Consider the following 27,734-nt stretch of genomic DNA (forward strand, 5'->3'; position numbering starts at 1 on the left):
ATGTCACTGTTACCACTGCTGTCTGTAGAGGGTGGTCTCCATGCTGTCTGTGGGGCTGTCAGCCTGACAGTTAACCCCCTCGCTGGGGCCCCTCAGGGCACCGTTGACCATGGCCCAGTTCACAGTCCTAAACCAGACGGCACTAATGCTCCCCGACCCGGGGTGCTCTAATCCTCAGACGCCCCCCTTCCCCTGCAGCCCCAGCAGCCACATCAACAAAGAGCTGGCTTCAGCACCCCGGCACCAAGACCAACAGAGATGGAGTTGTGCTCCCATCCTATTATTCACTGTACTCTCATTATGGCCAGTTGTGAATGGAGGGGGCTTTTAGAAAAATGTGTCTGTGCTGCCTTCGGGGCTAGACTTCCTGGTCGATGCCAGTGTTTGTGCAATAGCCTGAATGTCCAGACAGGCTCACAGGGACAAAGGTGGGGGTGCTCTCTCTGAGGATTGGGAATATCTAGTTGGCTGCTGCTGAGCCAATGGAAAGCTTGCAGCTCTCCCTGTTGCCCTGTGGTCTGCTATGACAGACACTGCCATGAGGAGTAGTGGCTATGGACACATGCCCACACAGACACACACTGTGGTGTTGGCCTGTGGAGTCACACTGCTGCCTTGCCAGGATGGTCCTCTCAGGTCTGTTTAGGAGTTCATGGAGCCCATTCAGCTGAATGTATAGAGGGGTGTTCCCGGAGTGTCAACAGAGGTCCATATGACCCTCATGTCATACTAACTGGCTGAGAGCCTTCACTTTGTTTTCACTCTGTTTTGATCTCAATTTTCTGTCTTTCAGTTGTTCAAACAATGATAGGAGAATGGATTGGAGCGTAGATCAGTTGTTGGCATTAAAAGTGGAAAACCATGTTTGTCTTGCCTGTTCTTGGCATTGTTGCTGTTTTGACAACAGCCAATGGGAGGAGTACAGTGCATTGGGAAAGTATTCAGACCCCTTGACTTTTCCCACATTTTCCACATAGCCCTTTTCTGAAATTGATGTTTAAATTATGTATTTTTCTCAATCTATGCACAATACCCCATAATGATAAAGCGAAAACTAGGTTTTCAGAAATATTTGCTAGTGTATTAAAAATAGAACACCTTCTATAAGTATTCAGACCCTTTGCTCTGAGACTCAATTGAGCTCTGGTGAATCCTGTTTCCATTGATCATCCTTGATGTTTCTACAACTTGATTGGAGTCCACCTGTGGTGGAAAGGCACACACCTGTCTATATAAGGTCCCACAGTTGACAGTGCATGTCAGAGCAAAAACCAAGCCATGTCGTCGAAGGAATTGTCCATAGAACTCTGAGACAGGATTGTGTTGAGGGACAGGAAGAAGTTTAGAACCACCAAGACAATTCCTAGTGTCTGGCCAAACTGAGCAATCGGGGGACAAGGGCCTTGGTCAGGGAGGTGACCGCGAACCTGATGGTCACTCTGACAGAGCTCCAGAGTTCCTCTGTGGAGATGGTTGTCCTTCTGGAAGGTTGCCCCATCTCTGCAGCACTCCACCAATCAGGCCATTATGGTAGAGTGGCTAGACAGAAGCCACTCCTCTCTAAAATGCAAATGACAGCCCGTTTTGGGTTTGCCAAAAGGGACCTAAAGGACTCTCATACCAGGAGAAACAAGATTGAACTCTTTGGCCTAAATTGCAAGCATCATATCTAGAGGAAACCTGGCACCATCCATCCATCCATCCGGTGAAGCGTGGTGGCAGCCTCATGCTGTGGGGATGTTTTTCAGCGGCAAGGACTTGGAGATAAGTCAGGATCAAGGGAATGGTTAACTTAGCAAAGTGCAGAGAGATCCTTGATGAAAATCTGTTCCAGAGCGCTCAGGACCTCAGACTGGGGCAAAGGTTCACCTTCCAACAGGACAACGACCTTAAGCACATAGACGCGTCTCAATGTTCTTCAGTGCCTCAACCATAGCCCGGACTTGAACCCGCTTAAACATCTCTGGAGAGACCTGAAAATAGCTGTGCGGCGACGCTCCCCATCCAACCTGACAGAGCTTGAGAGGATCTGCAGAGTAGAATGGGTGTGCCAAACTCAAGTCTGTAATCTCTGCCAAATGTGTTTTAACAAAGTCCTGAGTAAAAGGTCTGCATATTTATGTAAATGTGATATTTCAGTGTTTAATACATTTGCAAAAAATTCTAACCATCTTTTGCTATGGAATTATGGGGTATTGTGTGTGTGTGTGTATTGAGGAATATATTTTTTTAATCCATTTTTGAGTAAGGCTGTAACGTAACAAAATGTGAAAAGTTCTAGACAACAGCCAATGAGTGGAGTATGTCTAGACCTACACATGTTCCATCATTCTCTATTCATGCTCAGATTCAAATGATACCTGGAAAAGCAAGCACAGAAAAGGAAAAGCTTTCATTGTCGTTTTGAAATGGTCTCCATGTCAATGTTCCCTGTTATCTTGTAAAATGGCAACAAGTGGGTACAGTAGGCTATCTGTAAATGGCTGTTGCTGTTAGCCTGTTGAGGCGGGTGTCTGGGGAGGTCGTGCATTGTAGGGGCGTGAATGTTAAAACGTAAAAAATACCTAACCCAAAAAGTTTTTACCGTAGCATAGTCGGTGAACTATTGCTACCATGTATGACTAAGGAGGATCTGTCGCAACCATGTACTAGGGATGTGACGAATGGGGATTTTTTTTCCTTCATTTTTTTGGGGGAGTCGTCCTTTCAGATTGTTAAGCATTACTGTACCTCAATTCCACCTTGCAACGTTTGCTGCATTTCCTTCTCATTTAACTTCTCAGTGTTGCCATACAGGACTTTGCCTGTCGTCGCCTGCCTCTCTGCCATTTTTCCAACTGTTAACGATGACGTGGTGGAGAGTCGACTCCAAAGTAATTGATTCCTCGACTCCTTGCAGGTCGATTCCCATTTCTGAGTGAAAGTTCAATTCATCTGGGAATCGACTCGTAAGAGTCAGTGTTTTTGGAATGGAGGAGAAGGATTAGTTGTCGTACTTCTGAGAATACTAACACTTGTTTCAGAGCGAGCTAGTGAGTGTTTCAATTAGATGGCACAGCCACAAAGTCAAAATTGTCTCATGAAAATTCATAAACTATAATGTGCTTTTTTTTGTTTTCATATAAGGTTAGGCTAGCAGTGTGATTGAGGTTAGGATTAGGTTTAAAATCACATGTTGGGTTTCCCAAGTGGCACTGCGGTCTAAGGCACTGCTAGAGGCATCACTACAGACCTGTGTTTTTCCATTTGTCACATCCCTAGTGCATGGTAGCGACAGCGACAGATCCTCTCCAGACCTTTAGCTCACTTCCTGCCACCGGGAACTCCTGCCTCGACCTTTAGCACCCTCCAAGCAGCAGGTTTTCAGGGGCGATATATTAAAAACCTCCAGTCATCCAGAAACAAGGTGGAAGAGTGCTTATGCTTAAACCACATGGCGGCCCTCCTCTCCTCAGCAGATATAGCTTAGTGATCCTCCACACACTGTCTATTAGCCTGTACGTGCCTATGTTAAATCCAGAACGGAATGCTAAACTAGAGAAGCCATCACTGATTGTAAACATTGCTTAGTGTCTTGTTTTAATATCATTGGTTGAACTTTATTTGACATGTAGGCCTATGTTTTAATGACTTTTAGCTCATCACTACACTACTGATACTTTACATATGCAGACCATTGCTCAATATCAATAAGTGTTAGGATAGTCATTATTAGGTTGTGTTGGCATTATTTGCAGCGACTCCTTGATGTTTCTCCTAAGCGAGGAAAGCGCTTATGCAAATATGACCTGTGTCATGGGAAGGACAGCGGTAGGGCTTCATAAGTATGAATAACGACGCAATTATTTTTCATCCATTTGCTAACACATGGAGCCAGTATAATAAAATGTCCCTCGGCAGCCATTTTCCCTCCTCCATCATGAGCGCCACCCACTCCCACCGTAGAGTCTGAAATGATGCCTCGTTAAATAGTTCTAATAGCCGCCTTTACAAGCCAGTGCCTGGATACAAACTGTCTGTCTGACTTCCTCCTCTCCCAGGATAAAATGACTTCCCTCCCTGGATGCCTCAAGTCACGCTCACACATGATTGGGCTTGCAAATTAAGTTTTCCCCTTTTGAAAGATAAGAGCAACCTTGGCCCTGGAGACCCGGTAAGTCTGTTTTCTTTGGCCGTGGACAGGCCAGCTCCTCCATCATCAGCTCTTTCTTTAGCTCTTCCATCGCGTCCTCCCCAACGGCCCCTCCCTCAACAGCCTTTGAGGCGAGGGGGGTCCCCAGACTGATGAAGCACTTTGGTCAAGAGAGAGCCACCGTTTGTCATCTGATTTGATGCAGAGCACACAGAGGAATGGAACCGAACCAATCAGCTGGCCGCCTTTCCTCATCCTCTTTACGTGGTGTGGGGATCGCACCTCCTGAAACAATGTCTTTTTTTGAACGGTATTGTTCCACAGTCGGCTATAGACGGGTTAGTTGACAACGTCAGGAAAACGACGTGCTCGCTTCAATGGGGCAGAAGTCAGTGTGTTGTGATTCTGGATGTGCAGATGGCTAGCAACAATGAAGAGGGAGAGAAATAAATCCTGGCATGTGGGGAATCGTAGGTGGCTTGTTTCAGCTAGTTTTATCTTGTGCTTGATCCAATGTCTTGTTTTGAGGTGTTTATGCTAATGTGGCAAATTCACTAGCTATCCAACAGATGTAACAATATATTTGAGAAGTGCTCATTGTGAAAATGTATTTGTTGACATGTCAAATATATTTAGAAAACAGTCTAAGCCAGAGGTCTAACCTTTTTCTAGCATGAGAGCTACTTCATTTATTTATTTTTATAAATGAACATGTCGCGAGTTAGTATCACTTATTTATTTTATAGCTTCTCCTCTACACTGCAACTTGTACACCAAGGACCTGGAGACAAGATGTGTTTTCTGTGAAATATACCTGATCAAATAATGGTTGATTTAAAGTATTTGGCATGACTTGTATTTTCCCATATGCTGTTTTCTATCTGGTTTATGGATTTATTTAATTGACTCTTATTACAATATTTGTAGAGAAACAACTAATTGATATTCTGATAGGGCTGGGGGGTATACTGCATTTGACCGACCAACACTTTTGGTTCCTACCTTGTCAATAATTCCTCCCTGGTTTATTAATTCATTGTCAAACAGCAATGTATTCAAGGTGCTGCCCACTATATCCCAACTATAGAATTAGAATAATCATAAAATTTTCATGATTCCAACAGTTCACCAATTAACTAGGCCTATATTGTTTTGCCCATATCATGCTGCGTGGCAGTGGGGAAATAAGTGCGGAAATTGATGAAAATGCTGAATTTGTTGTTGGATTGAACAGTATAAATGGAGAAAGCCCCATTTGAAGTCACATTTGTCTTATCACGCTAAGGTTATGAACTACTGAAAAAGCATATTTTGAACTTTTATTATTGAAAAACATACAATACCGTCAAACAAATTTTGATAGACAAAAAATCATATCCCGGCCATATGTTCTGAGTCCATTTCAATGCTTAACACATTTTTAATTTGTCTAATTCCCCTTTAGTTGTCCATCTAGAAAGAGGAATGTGTCAGTCTAGCGATGTTTCTGCTGTTAGGCCTACTGCTGCAGCACGTCATGGCATAGTTTGCAAAACAATGGACTCCCAATTTAATCAAATAATGATTTATGGTTCTGTCAGGTAAGCCTACTCTGCAATTGACATATTCATTTAAGGTTTTTGGGGAAAGTCTTTGTCTACTCGACCCACAAGACGGGTATCATTAGCACCTCCTAAGAGGCAAAATACGGAGGGATGGACAAACACGCACGCCAGATGGGCAATATTGCTGGAAATGAATTGCCAGGTGTTATGTTTGGCTTTTTAAGCCAATGGTGGCTAACCAGTGGTGGGATATTGTCAACATGGCTTTGATTGGATAGTAGCCAGGAGCTTTATGTTTGACAGTACTCCGTCTGGTTTGGCCCCGGACCCCGTCTGTTTCGACCCCCGTCTGGTTTGACCCCGTCTGGTTTGGACCCGTACCCCATCTGGTTTTGTTGCTAAACAACCAACCTGTCTATTAAACCGTGCACATTCAGTGTACACACACACACACACACACATCTAACATGTTTTGATGTTTTCACACACTTCACACTGCTCAAAATGCTGTGATGTCTTCAGCTCCATTGGCCCCATGTAAGACCTGTCACCACTATCATCAGATCTCATGTGATGAGGAGTCGGGCCAATGATCTATAACAGCTCTTTGTTTTCTTCAGAATATGTATCCAACCTAAAGATGGCGCCGACAGAGGGCTGCCTCGCTTCTAGTCCTTAGGAAACTTTGCACTATTTAATTTTTTGTAATCTATTATGCTGCACTGTTGGAACTAGAAGCACATGACTATTGCGAGTGTAGCAAAATTATCTGCTAACCATGTGTATGTGACCGATTTTTTTTAAATGATTTAACTCTCTCCTGAGACTGGACTATTCTGATAAATGACTTCTAAAGGAAGGATGGTTGGTGTTTATTGCAAGGAAAATAATAGAATGGAGTGGGGAAGCATGTTTTGAAGGGCAAACATTATTGGTGTTATTCTGTAAGAAACAGAGAGACGGTAGTTGGTTGGCTTTTTCCCCAAGTAGGTCTTTGTAAACTTGACAGTCCAGAGAAAAGTATGAAGGGAAGTGATCTCTCCTCCTTTGCAGGTTTTCTTTGAGGGCCTGTTCAGAGTGTACACACCCTGGAAAGTGCTTGCCTGTATTGCATTTTGCCTAGTTATAGGCTGTAACGTTGTGAAGCCGTAGGCTGTAACGTTGTGAAGCCGTAGGCTGTAACGTTGTGAAGCCGTAGGCTGTAACGTTGTGAAGCCGTAGGCTGTAACGTTGTGAAGCCGTAGGCTGTAACGTTGTGAAGCCGTAGGCTGTAACGTTGTGAAGCCGTAGGCTGTAACGTTGTGAAGCCGTAGGCTGTAACGTTGTGAAGCCGTAGGCTGTAACGTTGTGAAGCCGTAGGCTGTAACGTTGTGAAGCGGCCAGGGTGGGCTAGCGGTAGCAGATAAACACCAGGGCTAGCTGATCATTTGTTACCTTGTTGCCACCAAGGAGAAAATATTTGGATGTGCTTTCAATTACAAGGCTGCACATCAAAGAACATCAAGAGAAATCTTTGAACACATGTCTCGCTGGAACCAAGATGTTAATTTCATGTGCTTTATCTTTTAGATCGAAAGCCTTCACTAAGGTTATGACAATAGCCTTCAAAGGTGAAGCAACCATTATCATAGCAAATGACAACCAGCTTTTCAGTGGCAGGTTGTAGCACAGCCATATCTTAACGCTCCTCACTGTCATGACTGATGCACCCAGGTGACATCACCCCTGAAAGCTGGGCTCTTCATCCTCTACCTCCCTTTCATCTTCTCCACACCAAAGCGAGACTGCAGCACCTTTCATTCTGCCTCAGTGGAATATTACAACATAGGGACCCCACCGCCACAGAGGCGCTCAGAAGCCTCACTAAGAGGATTTCAGATGGAGGCGGTCGGTGCCAGGTAGAGGTCAGGCCAGGTTGAGCTTGAAAAGAGAGCCTCTGCCTCTGAAGAGCTAGTGTGTTGGAAATGTTCTGAGTGTTTCTGCAGGCTAGGCAACGTAGCAGTGTGCTGGTGAAGGCTAGGCATCGTAGCAGCGTTGGCAACAACAACAAGCTTTGGGGTGATTATTGACTCCCAGCTTTTCTACTTTTGATCTTCCCCATTTAATATTTATAAAGAGGTTTTTAGAAGTCCATATTTAGCTATTCATTTCATGTAATCCTCCGCTCTAAAAGCATTCTGCTGGAGTTTACTGAGCTTTAGCGGCGATATGCCAGAAAATCCAGACCCATGCAATTTCTGGCCTGCTTTCCACTGGATGTATTTGGGTGTGTTCTACTCGCACCATTTCTGCAATGTATGTGGCGTGTGAGAACTTGCCATATGACATCTCTAATAACAACGTACCTCCTGCTTTATATAATCCCTGTCTGTGGCGTTCAGAAAACCTGTCCCAGTCATTTTGAGTCATGGTCACGTACTAGAGTAAATGTGTGCATCTCACGTTTTTGGTGATGTCTATCTTCCTCCTTTATGAATGTTGCTGAAGTCTGTGCATCTGCAGTAGGTCTGTGCATCTGCAGTAGGTCTGTGCATCTGCAGCAAAGAGTAAGTGAACCCGTACTTTCTGTAGTGCTCCTAATGTGAGGAGCAGCTGAGTAAATATTCTCTCGCCTCACCAACAAGGTCATTCTCCTCTCATCTCTGCCTCTCCATTCTGTCTTATTGCCCTCCAAGACTACCTAGCCTTGGTAACATTGTACCAATGTTCTCCCTTGCCAACCAGCCCGTTCAGACAAAGCCCTGTCAGTGATGGCAGATTTGAAGAGTTGTGCTGCTCCGCTGGATGACTCTAATATCCTCAGCTCTCTTCCCCCCTCTCCATCTGGAGAAGGTGTGGAAATGACCTGGCGCAGCGTCATGTCCAACCCCGTAGCCCCCTGTTTGTAAAAAAATGTATTTGTCACCAAGTGAAACCACAGCGTTTTTGTCATTTTTCAAACGATAGGGTTTACTTTTTAATCATTTGTTTGTTTCACACCATTACCTGCCACGTTTTGAGATGAGAAAATATGATTTTCAGCTGAGAGCTTAGAATTCTGGAAAATTCAGCCTGTTGCTTAAGGGTTCGATGTGTGTCAAGGCAGGTGTTAGCTTTTAATGCCACTGTTGTCAGAACAGAGAGCTAAGACTGAGGCTATGTACACAAGGTGAAGTTTGAAGGGGTACATCTCTCAGGTTTTTCAATTTCCCCCCCCAAGGCCTTTCTGTTCTTGCTCACTCAATCTACAGGCACGTTGAACCATTTTACTAGCAAGGCTCCATGTGAATACTGACATTTTCGTAGAATTCCTAAGCATGGTGAGATTACGGGCCTTGCATATTGAACTCTGAATGAGCTTTTCTTATGAGCTCAGGTCCGCTTGGTTTATTTGTAACTGTGGATATCTCCCTGAAGTTCCAGGTTAATACAGGATACATGAGAGAAGTACTAAGTCAGACGGGCTATATATCACATTTTTATTAGTCACATGCGCCGAATACACAGTCATTTATCTAAGGTGCTACTAATTATCCATCACCCAACGGAAACCCTTGGTACCCGTCCAAGTTCTAAAATCTGTTTAAAGGGGCATGCTCTGCTGCTGTCATTTCTGCTGCCTTGACCATTGTTGATCTAATCGTTTCATTAGCCCCCTGATCTTCCAGTTCCCCCAGATTGAAGAGGCATGTCTCTGCCCTCCTCCCGTTCACAGGCCAATATCGCTCTCTCTCTGTCCTCCGCCTCTCTGTCCTCCGCCTCTCTGTCCTCCGCCTCTCTGTCCTCCGCCTCTCTGTCCTCCGCCTCTCTGTCCTCCGCCTCTCTGTCCTCCGCCTCTCTGTCCTCCGCCTCTCTGTCCGACGCCTCTCTGGCCGACGCCTCTCTGTCCGACGCCTCTCTGGCCGACGCCTCTCTGGCCGACGCCTCCTCTCTCCGTCCTCCTCTCTCTGGCCGACCCCGCCCTCTCTGGCCGACGCCTCTCCGTCCTCCTCTCTCTGGCCGACGCCTCTCTGGCCGACGCCTCTCCGTCCTCTCAAGGGTAGAATATAGGGCGGAGTGCTCGGTTAGGAATGCAATAGGAGGACAGCTATTTGTGGTATTTGGCATGCCTTGGTAGAAGTAGCGTGTAGCCTTCAGTAGTGGACTCTGATATGGGCCCCAACACACCACGCTGTAGTGGACGCTGATATGGCCCCCAACACACCACGCTGTAGTGGACTCTGATATGGCCCCCAACACACCACGCTGTAGTGGACTCTGATATGGGCCCCAGCACACCACGCTGTAGTGGACGCTGATATGGCCCCCAACACACCACGCTGTAGTGGACGCTGATATGGCCCCCAGCACACCACGCTGTAGTGGACGCTGATATGGCCCCCAACACACCACGCTGTAGTGGACGCTGATATGGCCCCCAACACACCACGCTGTAGTGGACGCTGATATGGCCCCCAACACACCACGCTGTAGTGCACTCTGATATGGGCCCCAACACACCACGCTGTAGTGGACGCTGATATGGCCCCCAGCACACCACGCTGATATGGCCCCCAGCACACCACGCTGTAGTGGATGCTGATATGGCCCCCAGCACACCACGCTGTAGTGGACGCTGATATGGCCCCCAACACGCCACGCTGTAGTGGACTCTGATATGGCCCCCAACACACCACGCTGTAGTGGACTCTGATATGGGCCCCAGCACACCACGCTGTAGTGGACGCTGATATGGCCCTCAACACACCACGCTGTAGTGGACGCTGATATGGCCCCCAGCACACCACGCTGTAGTGGACGCTGATATGGCCCCCAACACACCACGCTGTAGTGGACGCTGATATGGCCCCCAACACGCCACGCTGTAGTGGACGCTGATATGGCCCCCAACACGCCACGCTGTAGTGGACTCTGATATGGGCCCCAGCACACCACGCTGTAGTGGACGCTGATATGTGCCCCAACACACCACGCTGTAGTGGACTCTGATATGGGCCCCAGCACACCACGCTGTAGTGGACTCTGATATGGCCCCAGCACACCACGCTGTAGTTGAAGGCTTGTATTAGGAGGTTACTGTCAGGGGGAGAGCCCTCAGTATTACATTCTGGCCTCATATTGGAGATCAGTGTCAAGCAGTGTGTCTCAGATCTATTGAAAGAGAATGACAAATGTCCTGAAACCCCTCCTGGTGTCCCACTTCCCACTCTCTTCCACTCCCTCTGGCAGTCTGTGCTTCACTCTTTCTCCCACCCTCTCTCGCTCTCTCTCGCTCTGAATCAGAACTTTATATTGAAAAGCCAAGCCTTTGATTGAGGAATTATATCATGTGCCAGGATAAGATAGGCAAAGAATAATCCTCCTCCTCTTTTGGATTCCCTTTCTTCCCTGCCTTTTTATTTGTTGGCTCTGTCATATCAGCAAGCCTTCGAAGAGATGGAGCGATATCATCAAAGCTTTTTGAAGCCCCTACTCTCTTTTCAACTCCTTTTGATTTCCACAGGCTTAACTGTTTAATATTCCAAACTAGTTGGTGGCCTTTTCAGAAAACCACCAAGGTGCTGAGGATGTGAGCCTTGTCTTTATGCGGAGGCAGCTGGACTCGGCCTCTCAGACACTGGGGTCGCAATGCTTCTAGAAAGCTCTGTCGCTCTCCTCAGACAGCACCGTGGCCTGACGCCCTACAGACGCTCACGTCATTATCCTCCAGTCTCTTGTCTTTACAAGTGTCCCTAGAAGTGCCCCCCCTCCCCCTCTTACTGCAGGAGGAGGGGTGTCAGTGCAACAAGTTCCCCCTAGTCTGACGGGGGGCACGTTTAGCTAAGACTCCGTCGACCATTGACACTTCGTCTGGATTCAGAGCTGTGAGCTTTTGCAAACAGGTGTGTGTGTGTGGACAGTTTAGGACCTGTGTCCTACTTGTTTATCTTCTATTTCAAGATGGGTTTTCTGAGTTCATCCAGGATATGAACACTCAGTCTTCAGAGCCGACACTCTGGGAGGCTCTGCCCTCTAGGGCTGTTTATGCAGCTCTGTCAAACTGTGTCCAGCTTTTATTTACTCTCATCTCAGCTGGCCTGTGCTGCAGCCTGCCCACCCTGCCTTTCTCTCCTGCTTGTTTGTTTGGCGCCAGAGAGCCCAGCCTGAGTGGTACTTACAGAGACGCTGCAGTCTGGGCTCCCCTGTCGCTCAGCGCTCACTCCCGGCCTCCCTAGAGCCTGTTTTGGTTTTATCGCCTCGGCCTGCCACTTCTCACTATTCTGTCTTTTAACCCCACATTAGCGGGGTTGAACTTTTGTGAGTAAATGGGAAACAGTGAAGGATCCCTACTCTTCTGTCATTGTCGTCACAGTATTGGGGGGTAGGGGGGGGGTTGTTGGTTTGTCTAAAATAGATCAATGACTTGTGATGCTGCCAGCAGGATATTGTGACAGGGGCAGGATCTACTACTCACAGTAAGACACCAGCTGAGAAAGGGATGGAAGAGAAGGACAGAGAAGCTGAGAAAGGGATGGAGGAGAAGAGGACAGAGAAGCTGAGAAAGGGATGGAGGAGTGGAGAAGGACAGAGAAGCTGAGAAAGGGATGGAGGAGTGGAGAAGGACAGAGAAGCTGAGAAAGGGATGGAGGAGTGGAGAAGGACAGAGAAGCTGAGAAAGGGATGGAGGAGAGAGAGGACAGAGAAGCTGAGAAAGGGATGGAGGAGAAGAGAAGGACAGAGAAGCTGAGAAAGGGATGGAGGAGAAGAGAAGGACAGAGAAGCTGAGAAAGGGATGGAGGAGAAGAGAAGGACAGAGAAGCTGAGAAAGGGATGGAGGAGAAGAGAAGGACAGAGAAGCTGAGAAAGGGATGGAGGAGAAGAGAAGGACAGAGAAGCTGAGAAAGGGATGGAGGAGAAGAGAAGGACAGAGAAGCTGAGAAAGGGATGGAGGAGAAGAGAAGGACAGAGAAGCTGAGAAAGGGATGGAGGAGAAGAGAAGGACAGAGAAGCTGAGAAAGGGATGGAGGAGGGGAGAAGGACAGAGAAGCTGAGAAAGGGATGGAGGAGTGGAGAAGGACAGAAGATGAGAAAGGGATGGAGGATAAGAGAAGGACAGAAGCTGAGAAAGGGATGGAGGAGAAGAGAAGGACGGAGAAGCTGAGAAAGGGATGGAGGAGTAGAGAAGGACGGAGAAGCTGAGAAAGGGATGGAGGAGTAGAGAATGACGGAGAAGCTGAGAAAGGGATGGAGGAGTAGAGAAGGACGGAGAAGCGGTAGAAAACGGCTGCTTCGATCGGGGTGGAATCCACAGAGGAGACGGAGAACCGTGGCAGAGCCACATTCGTGGGGAGAGAGGAACACCAAATGATATGCAAAGCCTGGGTTAAAAACTCAGAGGAATATACTGACTATATTCCTGAGAGCTTGTGACAGCCACGACGCATCTCTCAGCGTGTGACGCAGGGCCCCTGAAACCCTCTTTGTTCACTAAATCCACTGTGAAGATTGCACTCATGTTTGGAGATTTGAGGATGGGGGGGTTGGAGCAGGATATTAGGGGTGTGTAGTTCTGCAGTAGCCATCTCAGGATTTAGGGCCTAATTATCCCCATCAGACAGGGTTATTGTGTTGGCTTGATACTCCCAATGTGCTTCTAGAGACTGCTGAAAACAATCCTGTCAGCTGTGATAAAAATAGAAACTGAGTTTCTGTATGCAAACCAAATTGGAGACCTAAGTCTTAATAATGTCTCCGTTTCCCACCCATGTGTAGTTGTCTTGCATATTCTAATCTAAATATTGCTTTGTGATGTTGTATTTGCCAGTCCGCATTAAGATGTTCTTGGTCCATCTGATTTTACGAGTAGCATTTCTGACTGACTGTTATAAATCAGAAATGAGAGAGATTCCATTTCCCTTTCAAGTGTGCATCTATTATTTAACCTGCAATATTTTATGCAGAATGGAAATTAGCCTGGTAAGAGGCACTTTCTTTTCCATCTTCATCGGATGCCAGATTAAATATTGTGTAGTTCAGTGTTCCAGCTCTCTCTGTGCTCATTTAGAATTCAGCTTTGTTGCCTCAGCCTTTGAAGTGTTGTCAGGGAAGCAGCTTGTGATCTTCATATACATTAGTGTTGAGTCTGACATGGTGTACAGACTCATGCCTTCCTAGTATTTGTTTACACAAAAATACAGGCAGCCACACTATTATTCTAACCAATCAAGGAACTCTAAAGGTGTCCGCATGCTTCCCCCAGTCAAAACAGTTGGGATGAGTTTGAATAGATTGAGGACATTTTGGGATGTCTTTGTTTGTTTTAGACTTTGGTCAGTTTTTTTTTGTTGGTTGTTCTGGCGCACATTTTCTTGAGACGACAACGTGGGTAGCTGAAGTCTACGCCCCTTCGTCGGTGATTGGTCAGCAGTAGGGATTCTTCACTAAAGGTTTGTTGTCATTAAATGAGAAATGACTCGTTTTCATGCAACTTCTTTAAATTGAGAAATACCGCACCAAACATATTAGTTAATGTAAAGTTGCGTGACTAAGATTTCCTCGTCAAAAACGTCAATTACACATTTCTTGTTATCTTAGATTAATTCTGACTATTTTGAGGAAGTGTGTACTCGCGACAGCATCTCAAAATGGCCAAACAGTACTATTTCAGATTTTTACTTGTTTTTCAGAATGTCTTTTTTAGGGAGTATTGCGAGTACACTCATTCGGTGAGCCGCCAGCCGAACTTAAACATGCTGACACCTTAATTGCGTCACAAGGTTTTAGCTCAGTCTTTTCTTCCCTGATACAGGAAGCAGACCCTGGAATACTTTGCTTTGATTCATTCTGTCAACGTTTCACAGTAAATGTCATAGATCTGTCTTCGTGCTGTATGTGTAAATTCTCAGCTGTTTTCCTTTTTGTTCGCTTTTCTATGAAAATGACAGCCAAATCACTTGAAATGGGAAGGTGTGCGATGATGGGACTGTTCATTCCTTCAGAATATGTGATGGACTCCTGTCACTGAAGAGTCTACTGAAGCTTGTTTTATATTGAGTCTCTAAAACTTGTGTTTAGATCTTCAGCTCAACCCACTCAGTGATCTATGTTCTGAATCAGAACTGAGCTGGCTGTGTGACTGGTTGATTCGGTGATCTTGGTTCTGAATCAGATTTGAGGTGTGTGTGTGTGTGTGTGTGTGTGGAAGCAGATATATCTGTCATTTTGGCTCTTTGTTTCACTGACTCAGTTTTCCTGGACACTGCTCTGGGTTTCAGATGGCTAATGATGCCTGCCACTATTAATGTCCATGGCTTGATTAGTTCATGATTAGCCAGCTATCAAGACCATGAGTGTTATGACTGCAGAGCAGATGGACCATCACAGGCCCACACACACCCTGAGTAGGAGTCCTGATGGATGCTCGCTCAGAGCGCCAGGAAAGGACGAGTGTCTGGAATTTACAATGCAGTAACATCATACTTCGGCCTGCAGTGTGAACAAGGCTTGAATGCTCAAATTAGTTTTAGAATACTGACTGTCCAAACCGAAAGTTAGTTACCAAATAGGATTGTATGTGTTCAGACAGCAGTCATTAGCTGACATGGCCAAGCTAGTTGTCATAGTAACGCCGGGTGTGTGTGCAGTGGTGTAGGCTATGAAGGGGGTTTGAAATATCAGATTCCATGTGCTTTTTTGGCTGTAGGTTCAGGATTTGAGTCACTTCAAACTGCCAATGTGAACAACACTTAATGTGAGGATCCTTAACCTCTCTAGGGTAGGTGGGACGAAATCGTCCCGCACTATTCAACAGCCAGTGACACATCAGAGCGCCAAATTTATAACCACAAAATGTCATAATTCAAAGTTCTCAAACATAGGACTATTTTACACCATTTGAAAGATAAGACTCTAGTTAATCTAACCACATTTACAGCGAAAGCAAAACATTAGATTATGTTAGAGTACCCTGCCAGAAATAACCACACAGCCATTTTTCAAGCAAGCATATGTCACAAAAACCAAAAACACAGCTAAATGCAGCACTAACCTTTGATCTTCATCAGATGACACTCCTAGGACATTATGTTATACAATACATGCATGTTTTGTTCAAGCAAGTTCATATTTATATCAAAAACCAGCTTTTTACATTAGCATGTGATGTTCAGAACTAGCAACTAGCATACACACCGCAAACTTCCGGTGAATTTACTTAATTACTCACGGTTAACGTTCACAAAATACATAATTATTTTAAGAATTATAGATACAGAACTCCTTTATGCAATCGCAGTGTCAGATTTTAAAATAGCTTTTCGGTGAAAGCACATTTTGCAATATTCTGACTAGATATCACGGCTAGCTAATTTGACACCCACCAAGTTTGGCCCTCACCAAACTCAGATTTACTATAAGAAAAATTGGATTACCTTTGCTGTTCTTCGTCAGAATGCCAGGACTTCTACTTCAACATGTTGTTTTGGTTTGAAATAATCCATAGTTATATTAAAATGGCTCCGTTTTGTTCGTGCGTTCAGGTCAGTATCCGAAGTGACGCGCCGGTGCGTTTCGTGACAAAAAAAATCTAAATATTCCATTACCCTACTTCGAAGCATGTCAAACGCTGTTTAAAATAAACATAATTATTATTATTTTTTTTTCTCGTAAATTAGTGATAATATTCCAACTGGGCGACGTTGTATCCATTCAAAGACGGAAAGAACAAAATGTAGAATTCACATGACCGCGCATCTCCAGTGTCACTGTCCCCAGGCAGGCCAGTAACAAACTCTGCTGCTGTACTTAGCCCAGAGACTGCAGACATCTCATTACACTTTCTGGCGCCTTCTGAGAGCCAATGGAAGCCAAGAAAAAGTCACGTTACAGCACAGATGCAGTATTTTCGATAGAGAGGCTACAGAAGGACAATAAATTGTCAGACAGGGCACTTCCTGTATGGAATCTTCTCAGGTTTTGGCCTGCCATATGAGTTCTGTTATACTCACAGACACCATTCAAACAGTTTTTAGAAACTTTAGTGTTTTCTATCCAAATCTACTAATTATATGCATATTCTAGTTTCTGGGCAGGAGTAGTAACCAGATTAAATCGGGTATGTTTTTTTTATCCGGCCGTGCAAATACTGCCCCCTATCCACAACAGGTTAACGTAATAGACTCCCCTTTACACCATGTACAATGTGAACGGTAGGTTAGAGCCTGGTTGAGTCATTGCATGTATGCAAGGTGTCAACCCCTGCTTTGAAGTGTCAGATGAAAGGACACTTGATGAAGGCTATGATAAGTGTCACGGTAAAGATTAAAGTCCAGAGATGTGCTAAGCTACCTCTCTGCAGGAACTGAGATCCCTGGATCATGTTGAACAACCATTCTGCTTCTTAAACATTACACATCCCAAGGATTAGGAATGGTTTGTTACTGAGCTGCTTTCTGCTCAGGGAGTCGGAAGACTGAGCTGCTTTCTGCTCAGGGAGTCGGAAGACTGAGCTGCTTTCTGCTCAGGGAGTCGGAAGACTGAGCTGCTTTCTGCTCAGGGAGTCGGAAGACTGAGCTGCTTTCTGCTCAGGGAGTCGGAAGACTGAGCTGCTTGCTGTGTAGTTTACTTCACTCATTTATCTCCTTGCTTCTTGGCTACGATTACAGCTGTCTAGCCCTGTAGGAGTAGAGATTTCCATATTGCTGTGGAATATTGATTTGACCATCTTGCTTGCCAGCATGTTTTCTGAATTCAAAGGTATTGAATATATTTTTTTAATCTAGTCTCCCTATTTATAAAATGGAGTACACATGGTTTTAAGGGAATAGCAATGTTAAACTATTCTGCACTCAACGAGGGCAATTTTTTTTTTTTGTTGCTAACGGTGCGTGTAAGTACTATTTGTCCTATCGTAGCCACTTGGAAGACCACTGCTCTGTTATTCTATTTCATTTCAGGTGACTAGTATCTTGAGGCAGTGTTCAGCTGGCCAGTCACACCCTGCCTCTAGTGCCTCCCCTTCAGTCTAACAGGGTTTTGAGGTTCCCTGTTGCAATGTGGGTCAAAAAAGATGCATAGTGGTTTATCATGCCTGTCACCTTCAAGGTGGTTGTATTTGATATTAGTAGCATCTCTAAATGGCCTTCACCACCCAGACCTGTCAAACCAGGGCCTTCACCACCCAGACCTGTCAAACCAGGGCCTTCACCACCCAGACCTGTCAAACCAGGGCCTTCACCACCCAGACCTGTCAAACCAGGGCCTTCACCACCCAGACCTGTCAAACCAGGGCCTTCACCACCCAGACCTGTCAAACCAGGGCCTTCACCACCCAGACCTGTCAAACCAGGGCCTTCACCACCCAGACCTGTCAAACCAGGGCCTTCACCACCCAGACCTGTCAAACCAGGGCCTTCACCACCCAGACCTGTCAAACCAGGGCCTTCACCACCCAGACCTGTCAAACCAGGGCCTTCACCACCCAGACCTGTCAAACCAGGGCCTTCACCACCCAGACCTGTCAAACCAGGGCCTTCACCACCCAGACCTGTCAAACCAGGGCCTTCACCACCATGACCTGTCAAACCAGGGCCTTCACCACCATGACCTGTCAAACCAGGGCCTTCACCACCATGACCTGTCAAACCAGGGCCTTCACCACCCAGACCTGTCAAACCAGGGCCTTCACCACCCAGACCTGTCAAACCAGGGCCTTCACCACCCAGACCTGTCAAACCAGGGCCTTCACCACCATGACCTGTCAAACCAGGGCCTTCACCACCATGACCTGTCAAACCAGGGCCTTCACCACCCAGACCTGTCAAACCAGGGCCTTCACCACCCAGACCTGTCAAACCAGGGCCTTCACCACCCAGACCTGTCAAACCAGGGCCTTCACCACCCAGACCTGTCAAACCAGGGCCTTCACCACCCAGACCTGTCAAACCAGGGCCTTCACCACCCAGACCTGTCAAACCAGGGCCTTCACCACCCAGACCTGTCAAACCAGGGCCTTCACCACCCAGACCTGTCAAACCAGGGCCTTCACCACCCAGACCTGTCAAACCAGGGCCTTCACCACCCAGACCTGTCAAACCAGGGCCTTCACCACCCAGACCTGTCAAACCAGGGCCTTCACCACCCAGACCTGTCAAACCAGGGCCTTCACCACCCAGACCTGTCAAACCAGGGCCTTCACCACCCATGACCTGTCAAACCAGGGCCTTCACCACCCAGACCTGTCAAACCAGGGCCTTCACCACCCAGACCTGTCAAACCAGGGCCTTCACCACCCAGACCTGTCAAACCAGGGCCTTCACCACCCAGACCTGTCAAACCAGGGCCTTCACCACCCAGACCTGTCAAACCAGGGCCTTCACCACCCAGACCTGTCAAACCAGGGCCTTCACCACCCAGACCTGTCAAACCAGGGCCTTCACCACCCAGACCTGTCAAACCAGGGCCTTCACCACCCAGACCCTGTCAAACCAGGGCCTTCACCACCCAGACCCTGTCAAACCAGGGCCTTCACCACCCAGACCATGTCAAACCAGGGCCTTCACCACCCAGACCATGTCAAACCAGGGCCTTCACCACCCAGACCATGTCAAACCAGGGCCTTCACCACCCAGACCTGTCAAACCAGGGCCTTCACCACCCAGACCTGTCAAACCAGGGCCTTCACCACCCAGACCTGTCAAACCAGGGCCTTCACCACCCAGACCTGTCAAACCAGGGCCTTCACCACCCAGACCTGTCAAACCAGGGCCTTCACCACCCAGACCTGTCAAACCAGGGCCTTCACCACCCAGACCTGTCAAACCAGGGCCTTCACCACCCAGACCTGTCAAACCAGGGCCTTCACCACCCAGACCTGTCAAACCAGGGCCTTCACCACCCAGACCTGTCAAACCAGGGCCTTCACCACCCAGACCTGTCAAACCAGGGCCTTCACCACCCAGACCTGTCAAACCAGGGCCTTCACCACCCAGACCTGTCAAACCAGGGCCTTCACCACCCAGACCTGTCAAACCAGGGCCTTCACCACCCAGACCTGTCAAACCAGGGCCTTCACCACCCAGACCTGTCAAACCAGGGCCTTCACCACCCAGACCTGTCAAACCAGGGCCTTCACCACCATGACCTGTCAAACCAGGGCCTTCACCACCCAGACCTCTCAAACCAGGGCCTTCACCACATGACCGTCCATGATAGTACAGCATTGTGCTGTTTAATTACCAAGACAGATTTAGTTTCTGTGTTAAACCAACACTGAATGCATGGAGATATAATTTAGAATTACCAGTCATGATTTAGAATCACAAGGTATATTTGCCATAGTCAAGACTTCAACAGCCTCTTGGCCCAGACTTGTTGTGTGTGATTTTTGTCTTCTATAGCCACCTTGGTGTGTCAGTACTTGCTCTGGTCTGATGGCTAGATCAAATGCAATTAAATATTATAATTTGGGGGAATTCTACGAAAAATCCTCCCACACAGCTCGGCCCCAATCAAACATCCACCTTCCTGCTCCACCCCATCTTAGCCTTGACTGAAGATACTCTCTTTGTTCTTCAAGCATCCGCTCCACTATGTAACACTGTGCCCACAACAGGGCTTGTATGTTACCAGCTGTTATAAACTTTCTAATACCTGATTTGAGTGCTTTGTCGATTAAACCCGTTTTGATGAAAGATTGATCGTCTCTCTTTGTGCGGTGATTTAACACCGTCTTTTATTTAACAGCCCTTTCCGCCTCTGCAGTAGGAACGTTATAGGGGCGCGATTAATTGCAGGGTGAAGTATCCCTGTCACTTTCTACACATTGCTCATGATGGATTGGCAGTACGTTAATGACCTAGTGGTTGCAATTACAAATATGCGTTTGTTTCCTCAGCATCATTTATGGGTCATTCAGAGCCTTAAGTCATTGGCTATTGATGTAAGACTATCATTTACCCCTGGTCAAAAAGCATTACGGCAATAATTTTGGTTTCCCTCACAAAACGTGTGACCTGAAAAGGCGGTGGAAGAGATCAATCGTAATTTACTTCAAGAAACATTACGTCTGTTAAAGGATTATCTTGAAACCTCCAACAAAGGGAAAGTACAGCGTGATCTGATTATTGCATGATCAATTCTCCTGTAAAAAGGCCAACATTTAACGTCATTCACCCTGGTAAATCTTGAAGTGTGGTGTTGAACCTTGTAACAAACCCTGTTGTGAACAATTGGATATTATCGTCTGATTTGACAAATTAGAATTAATATAGGCTAAATGCCCGGGCACAGTTAATAGTACTGATTTCAGTAAGAAGGAAGATGGACGTCAATACTTATTGGATTAGGATAGCCTCAGCATGAGGATCATGTTATAAATATCCTGCTAAATTCTCATGCCCTGGTGAAAGCTGATCTCTCTAAGATTACCCATAGCCTATTATTCCAAAGATTGTGTTGCCTGAACGTCTTAATCGCAACATGTTTATGACCCACAATTTGCATACGATTTGTATTAGTGCCACTGGTTGCTGCAGTGAACCAACATCTGCCAATTTTGGCTCAAATCTTGTCCACCAAACGGTACAGGCTTAGCCAAAGAGGGTGTTTTTAGTGATTTACAATGAATCGTTTGTATTTGATGCAGCACAGTTTGGGCACATTTGACCTTTGATGAAGAGGCCTCTGAATAGAGGAGAACATGGAGCTTCAATATTCCAGATTATATTTAACCAGTGAACTCCACCTCCATGCAGTCTGCCTTTTTATGTTGAACTTTCATGGTATGGATACATATGTCTGAGTGACCTTTATGTTCTCTCCAGATAGATATGATTGTCTGCTATTTCTAAGCCTTTTTGTCCAATGAACATCAATGAGAGGCCAGGGGATGAGGCTTGGCTGTTTGATTGGCCTAATTTGATTGTAGAGATGTAATCCGTGCATGTTTCTTTTAAGCGCTCATTTCTACGAATCATCACAGCCTTTCATCCCTATCAGCAGGGTACTAGAAGACTCTTTTTTTTCCCCCCCCACAGACACGTTTCTCTCTGGCCATGTTTGCCCAGGAGTTGTCTGATCTCCCGATGTAGGCCTGATGATGGCAGACACTGATAGAGCCCTGTCTTGGTCTGGGAACTCTTGATGTTCCCTGTCAGTGGTCCAAGTCCAAAATGGCTGCCGCCCACTCTGCTGAACGGAGTCAAGTTAACACACACAACATTCTCTGCTCTACAGGCCTTGTTGTTGTCTCCCTTGGTTGTTAGGTCATTATGCTTTCACGTTTTTAGGGACAATTTTTGAAACAACCAAAGATGTCTGCCTGGTAACTCATCCAAAATGTTAACCTTATTAGAATGTGATCATATGTAACTTCTTTCCTGGAGAGATTTAGGCCTATATTTAGTAAGTCATCCTCATCGGTAGGTAGTCACTGTTAGGGATGTGACAAATGGAAACATTTTCTTAATGTTGAGAACTAAAAACATCTGCTTTCTGTTAAAACTATAAGCTTCCGAGTGGCGCAGCGGTCTAAGGCACATCATCTCAGTGCATGAAGCGTCACTATAGTACCTGGTTCGAATCCAGGCTGTATCACATCCGGCTGTGATTGGGAGTCCCATAGGGCGGCGCACAATTGGCCCAGCGTCGTCGGGTTTGGCCGGAGTAGACCGTCATTGTAAATAATAATTTGTTAACTGACTTGCCTAATTAAATAAAATTCACAATGCAGTTGTGCTGTTGCCAGCAATGGTTTGGTTCTCAGGGTGCGGTCCTTTTCAGATGGTTAAGCATTGAACCTGTACTACCATACTCGACTTCAATTCCACCTCACATAATTAGCATTTCCTTCTCAACTACACTACCGTTCAAAAGTTTGGGGTCACTTAACCTCTATGGGCTCTATGGAAATAGTGTGGACATTAATGTTGTAAATGACTATTGTAGCTGGAAACGGCAGATTTTTTATGGAATATCTACATAGGCGTACAGAGGCCCATTATCAGGAACCATCAGTCCTGTGTTCCAATGGCACGTTGTGTTAGCTAATCCAAGTGTATCATTTTAAAAGGCTAATTGATCATTAGAAAACCCTTTTGCAATTATGTTAGCACAGCTGAAAACTGTTGTCCTGATTAAAGAAGCAATAAAACTGTCCTTTAGACTAGTTGAGAATCTAGAGCATCAGCATTTGAAGAAGTTGAGCCTTGCGCTTCAACATTCTTAGTTCTTGTGGAAATTGACCCACTATGCTGTTTACTTTCTGCAATCTGCATACTGGGATTTGTCGTAATGTTACGGATCCCAATTTCATTTAAAAGTTTTAACATTTTAAGTGTTCACACTGCTACTCAATGTAATGTGATGTTTTTATTGCAGGTGGTGAGGAGTCGGCCAGTGAGGTAGGTGGCCAGATGAACTAGAGCCAGGGGAACCCGTGGCCGTGGACATGACTGATCCGTTGGCTGTTTTCTGGTGAATGGATTAGGGTGAGTACCTACAGTGCCTTCAAAAAGTATTCATACCCCTTGACTTATTCCACGTGTTGTTACAGCCTGATTTCAAAATGTATTTTTCTCCTCACCCATCTACACACACTACCCCATAATGACAAAGAGCAAACATGATTTTAGCAAATTACAGAAATAGCTCATTTACATAAGTATTCACACCCCTGAGTCAATACATGTTAGAATCCCCTTTGGCAGTGATTACAGCTGTGAGTCTTTCTGGGTAAGTCTCTAAGAGCTTTCCACATGTGGATTGTGCAACATTTTTTTTATTATTTTCATAATTCTCCAAGTTCTGTCAAATAAGTTGTTCATTATTACTAGTTGTTCATTATTACTAGCCAACACCCAGTGTAGATTTGGCCTTGTATTTTAGGTTATTGTCCTGCTGAAATGTTAATTTCCTAGTGTCTGGTGGAAAGCAGACTGAACCAGGTTTTCCTCTAGGATTTTGCCTGTGCTTAGCTTTATTCCATTTTTTTTTAATAAATAAAAACTCCCTAGTCCTTGCCAATGAGCAGCATACCTATGATGCAGGCACCACCTGCTTGAAAATATGAAGAGTGGTACTCAGTAATGTGTAGTGTTGGATTTGCCCCAAACATAACACCTTGTATTCAGGAAAGCAAGTTCATTTCTTTGACACATTTTTTGCAGTTTTACTTTAGTGCCTTGTTGGAAACAGGATGTGTGTTTCGGAATATTTTTATTCTGTACAGACTTCCTTCTTTTCACTCTGTCAATTAGGTTAGTATTGTGGAGTAACTACAATGTTGATCCATCCTCAGTTTTCTCCTATCACAGCCATTACAATCTGTAGTTGTTTTAAAGTCACCATTGCCCTCATGGTGAAATCCCTGAGCGGTTTCTTTCCTCTCCGACAACTGAATTTGGAAGGGCGTCTGGATCTTTGTAGTGACTGGGTGTATTGATACACCATCCAAGTGTAATTAACAACTTCTCCATTCTCAAAGGGATATATTCAATGCCATACTTGGTCAGGCATTGGAAAACCTCCCTGGTCTTTGTGGTTGAATTTTGTTAGTAATTCACTGCTTGACTGAGGGACCTTACAATTATCTGTATGTCATTCAAAAATCATGTTAGACACTATTATTGCACACAGTGAGTCCATGTGACTTATTAAGCAAGTGTTTACTACTGAACTTAGTTATGCTTGCCATAACAAAGGGGATGAATACTTATTGACTCAAGACATTTCAGCTTTTCATTTTGTATTAATTTGTAAACATTTCTTAACATAATTCCACACTATAGGGTATTGTGTGTAGGCCAGCGACACAATCTAATTTCAATCCATTTTAAATTCAGGCTCTACCACAAATGTGGAAAAAGTCAACGGGTGTGAAATACTTTCTGAAGGCACTTTACCTGTCATTTTTCAAAAGTAACTTACTTTGGAACCATAGAACTGCATTAATGCTGACCCAATCTGACCTAATCTTAATTGAGTAAGCAGAGCTGTGACGGATTTCCCTAAACCCAAACCGTATCAAGTTGATAGCAAAAGGAAAGGAGAAGTCTTTGAACGTGCTCTGGATTTATTAGCCTGTATCAGGCTGGTAATTGGAAGTCTGCATGGAGCGAGAGCACGGGACTTGTGTAGATTCACAGACGCCGATCAAAGCTACAGCTCCACGGGTTGCTTTTTTTTATGCCACCTCTTCATGCAAAAGACTCGCCTAGAAGGGATATGTCACATGTTCAAGGTCCCAATATCTGTAACCCTGCTATGTCATGAGGTTTTAACCATGTAAGCCTTACTGTGAAAGGATACCATGCTCTGCTCTGTCCCTAAATCATATTCTGTTATGCTGCTGCAGAGGCTACTTGTTGTTGTCCACTGCTTGTAAATTATGTGCAAAGGTCACAGTAATGGCATTGAAGATTGGTTATTTTTCTATCGTCTCTTCTCCAGTTGATTAGGAGCGTGTTTAATCCCCTCTGTAGGTCTCTAATATTGTACGCTTCTTGGTAATAACCTGCCTAATCCCTGGACTAGCGATGAGTTGGACCGAGGCATTAACTTCAAAGCAATGTCCTCCATTCTCCGCCTGCTCTGAGAGATATAAACAATGTTTCATTGTGCAGCGCTAATGTGAAATTATTACTTTGTTGGCCACATCGAAGTAAATTTGTTAGCTCAGTGTGTTTGTTATGGTGATTAAACAAACGGAATGTAATAGAGAGAAGAAACCCAGTGGAATGCAGGGCCAATGCCAGGTAAGAACAACCTGGTGCTTAAGTCTTGTGTTATCAGGGCACAGACGGTAAACACCGGCTGGCCGGTACAGACCTTCCTCAGCTAAAATCAGCAGAACACATCTTTACTCAATTATATAGGCCCAGCTTTAGAGGATAAATCCTACATGTAGATATCTCAGCCTTACCCGGCTACGTGTGTAGATATCTCAGCCTTACCTGGCCTTGAAACGGGCATCGTTTTTTCAAATAAACATTTTACTTCCATTTTCTACATTTGTAAACGCCCATATGACTCTTTGGGTCGTTAGAGGTCTGAAGAATATCAGCTTGGAGTTGGAGTTCTCACACAGTGAACTCTTTTTTTAAAACCTGTATTAATCCAAATACACATTCTCACAGGGTTAGACTAGAAGAGCCTATATGCTGTTTTGTTTTCCACTGCAAACATCTGGATAGGAGTTTTGATTGGACTACAGTAAGAGTCTTATTCAAATCAATGTGAGGTCTGCACAACTGGGCCCTATTGGAGTGACGAGGGCATCCACACCCATGAATGATTAACAAGGCTGGAGTCCAGCAGGGTATTGAGCTACTGGAAGTCCTGCTACTCCCCTGAGAGGCCTGGTGAGCTGGTAAATGGAGACACACACACTACTCTAGAAACTGTTTGGCCATCTGGTTTTTAGAGCTTCTGCTTTGACAAATCTCAATTTTTTTCTAAACTTCTTGAAGTATTTGTTGAAATATGATGACTAACAGGTTAGAGTGGTGAACGTAGCTCACCGCTGACTCTGTTGGGGAATCCCTTTGCACTCTGATTCATTCATTATTTCACAAGGTGTAGTTGCAGGATGATCTCCTTCTCTGCAGGATGATCTATATCCAGTCAGTCTCAGAGAGAGACAACCTTTCCACCCAGAGGACTGGCATCCTTTAGTGAAGATCGCACCAGATTTGCTTTCGTGTGCCAACGTCTGATTGGGCGACGGAGCAGGTGTTTTGGGAAGAATGTGTACTCATTGCTAACAGAAGATGTGTTTTAATATGTGATGAAGGGCTAGCTCCCCCCCCCCTGTCCTTCTCTACTCCTCTCCTCTGAGATACAACTCGCTGTGACGGTGTGTTCTTACGCCCAGGCAGCAGCAGGCATTTGAAGACTTGAAAGGGCATGTGTAGGGGTGTTACCACAATTACAGAACAGACATTTGAATGTTGTGGATGGTACATGCACTGTGGTGCATATTAATACTCTGTCATCAGTGTGACTTATTCAAGCTGAGTCGCGGTCGCTTCCCTTGTATTGAGGCACCACCAAGGGAGAATTTGGCCTCAACCTTGGTAGTGATGCTGTCAACGCCTAAATGTTACTGAGTGAGCCATGCATTAACTGATGAAGAGGAGTGAGACGACCTACAGTGGAGCACATTTATGGGAGGCGTGTTTGTCTTTTCTAACGAGCTGCCTCACACACACACACACACACACACGGACACCCTTCTCGTCTCCGACACAATAGGAGTTAACAGGCCCCTGAGCTCCAGCCAGCCAGCGCTTATTATTTACAGCAGTCTGAGCCCCTGCCTGAATTCACCCAGAGACCACTGAACATGTCATGAGTGTCTAGTTGGGGCTGGAACACCTGGCTGCACAAACACCGGGACTTCTGCTCCGATACCTCCCCAAGGGCAGCTCACCGGCGCTGGGGCGTTATCGCAATGATGGCTGTTAGATTTTGTTTTCCACCAGGAAACAGCAGAGGGATAAAAACTAAAGTCTGCCCATCCCAGGGCTCTGCTGCTACTGTGGTCTGCCCATCCCCGGGCTCTGCTGCTACTGTGGTCTGCCCATCCCCGGGCTCTGCTGCTACTGTGGTCTGCCCATCCCCGGGCTCTGCTGCTACTGTGGTCTGCCCATCCCCGGGCTCTGCTGCTACTGTGGTCTGCCCATCCCCGGGCTCTGCTGCTACTGTGGTCTGCCCATCCCCGGGCTCTGCTGCTACAGTGGTCTGCCCATCCCCGGGCTCTGCTGCTACAGTGGGCTGCCCATCCCCGGGCTCTGCTGCTACAGTGGGCTGCCCATCCCAGGGCTCTGCTGCTACTGTGGTCTGCCCATCCCCGGGCTCTGCTGCTACTGTGGTCTGCCCATCCCCGGGCTCTGCTGCTACTGTGGTCTGCCCATCCCCGGGCTCTGCTGCTACTGTGGTCTGCCCATCCCCGGGCTCTGCTGCTACTGTGGTCTGCCCATCCCCGGGCTCTGCTGCTACTGTGGTCTGCCCATCCCCGGGCTCTGCTGCTACAGTGGGCTGCCCATCCCCGGGCTCTGCTGCTACAGTGGGCTGCCCATCCCCGGGCTCTGCTGCTACAGTGG

General features: G+C 46.0%; 1 protein-coding gene across 1 annotated transcript in view; it reads left to right on the top strand.

Moving 5' to 3' along the window:
- The window catches only part of LOC106562708 (D-glucuronyl C5-epimerase B), an 81,034-nt gene that overhangs the window by 14,279 nt on the left and 39,021 nt on the right, over window positions 1-27,734 (top strand). Inside the window, exon 2 of the mRNA XM_045708959.2 lies at window positions 23,011-23,120. The gene's annotated coding sequence lies outside the window, so the exon portion shown is untranslated. The remainder of the gene's footprint in view (window positions 1-23,010; window positions 23,121-27,734) is intronic.

Source organism: Salmo salar, chromosome 26 (genome assembly GCF_965601325.2).
Source record: "Salmo salar chromosome 26, fSalSal1, whole genome shotgun sequence".
NCBI lineage: Eukaryota > Metazoa > Chordata > Actinopteri > Salmoniformes > Salmonidae > Salmo > Salmo salar.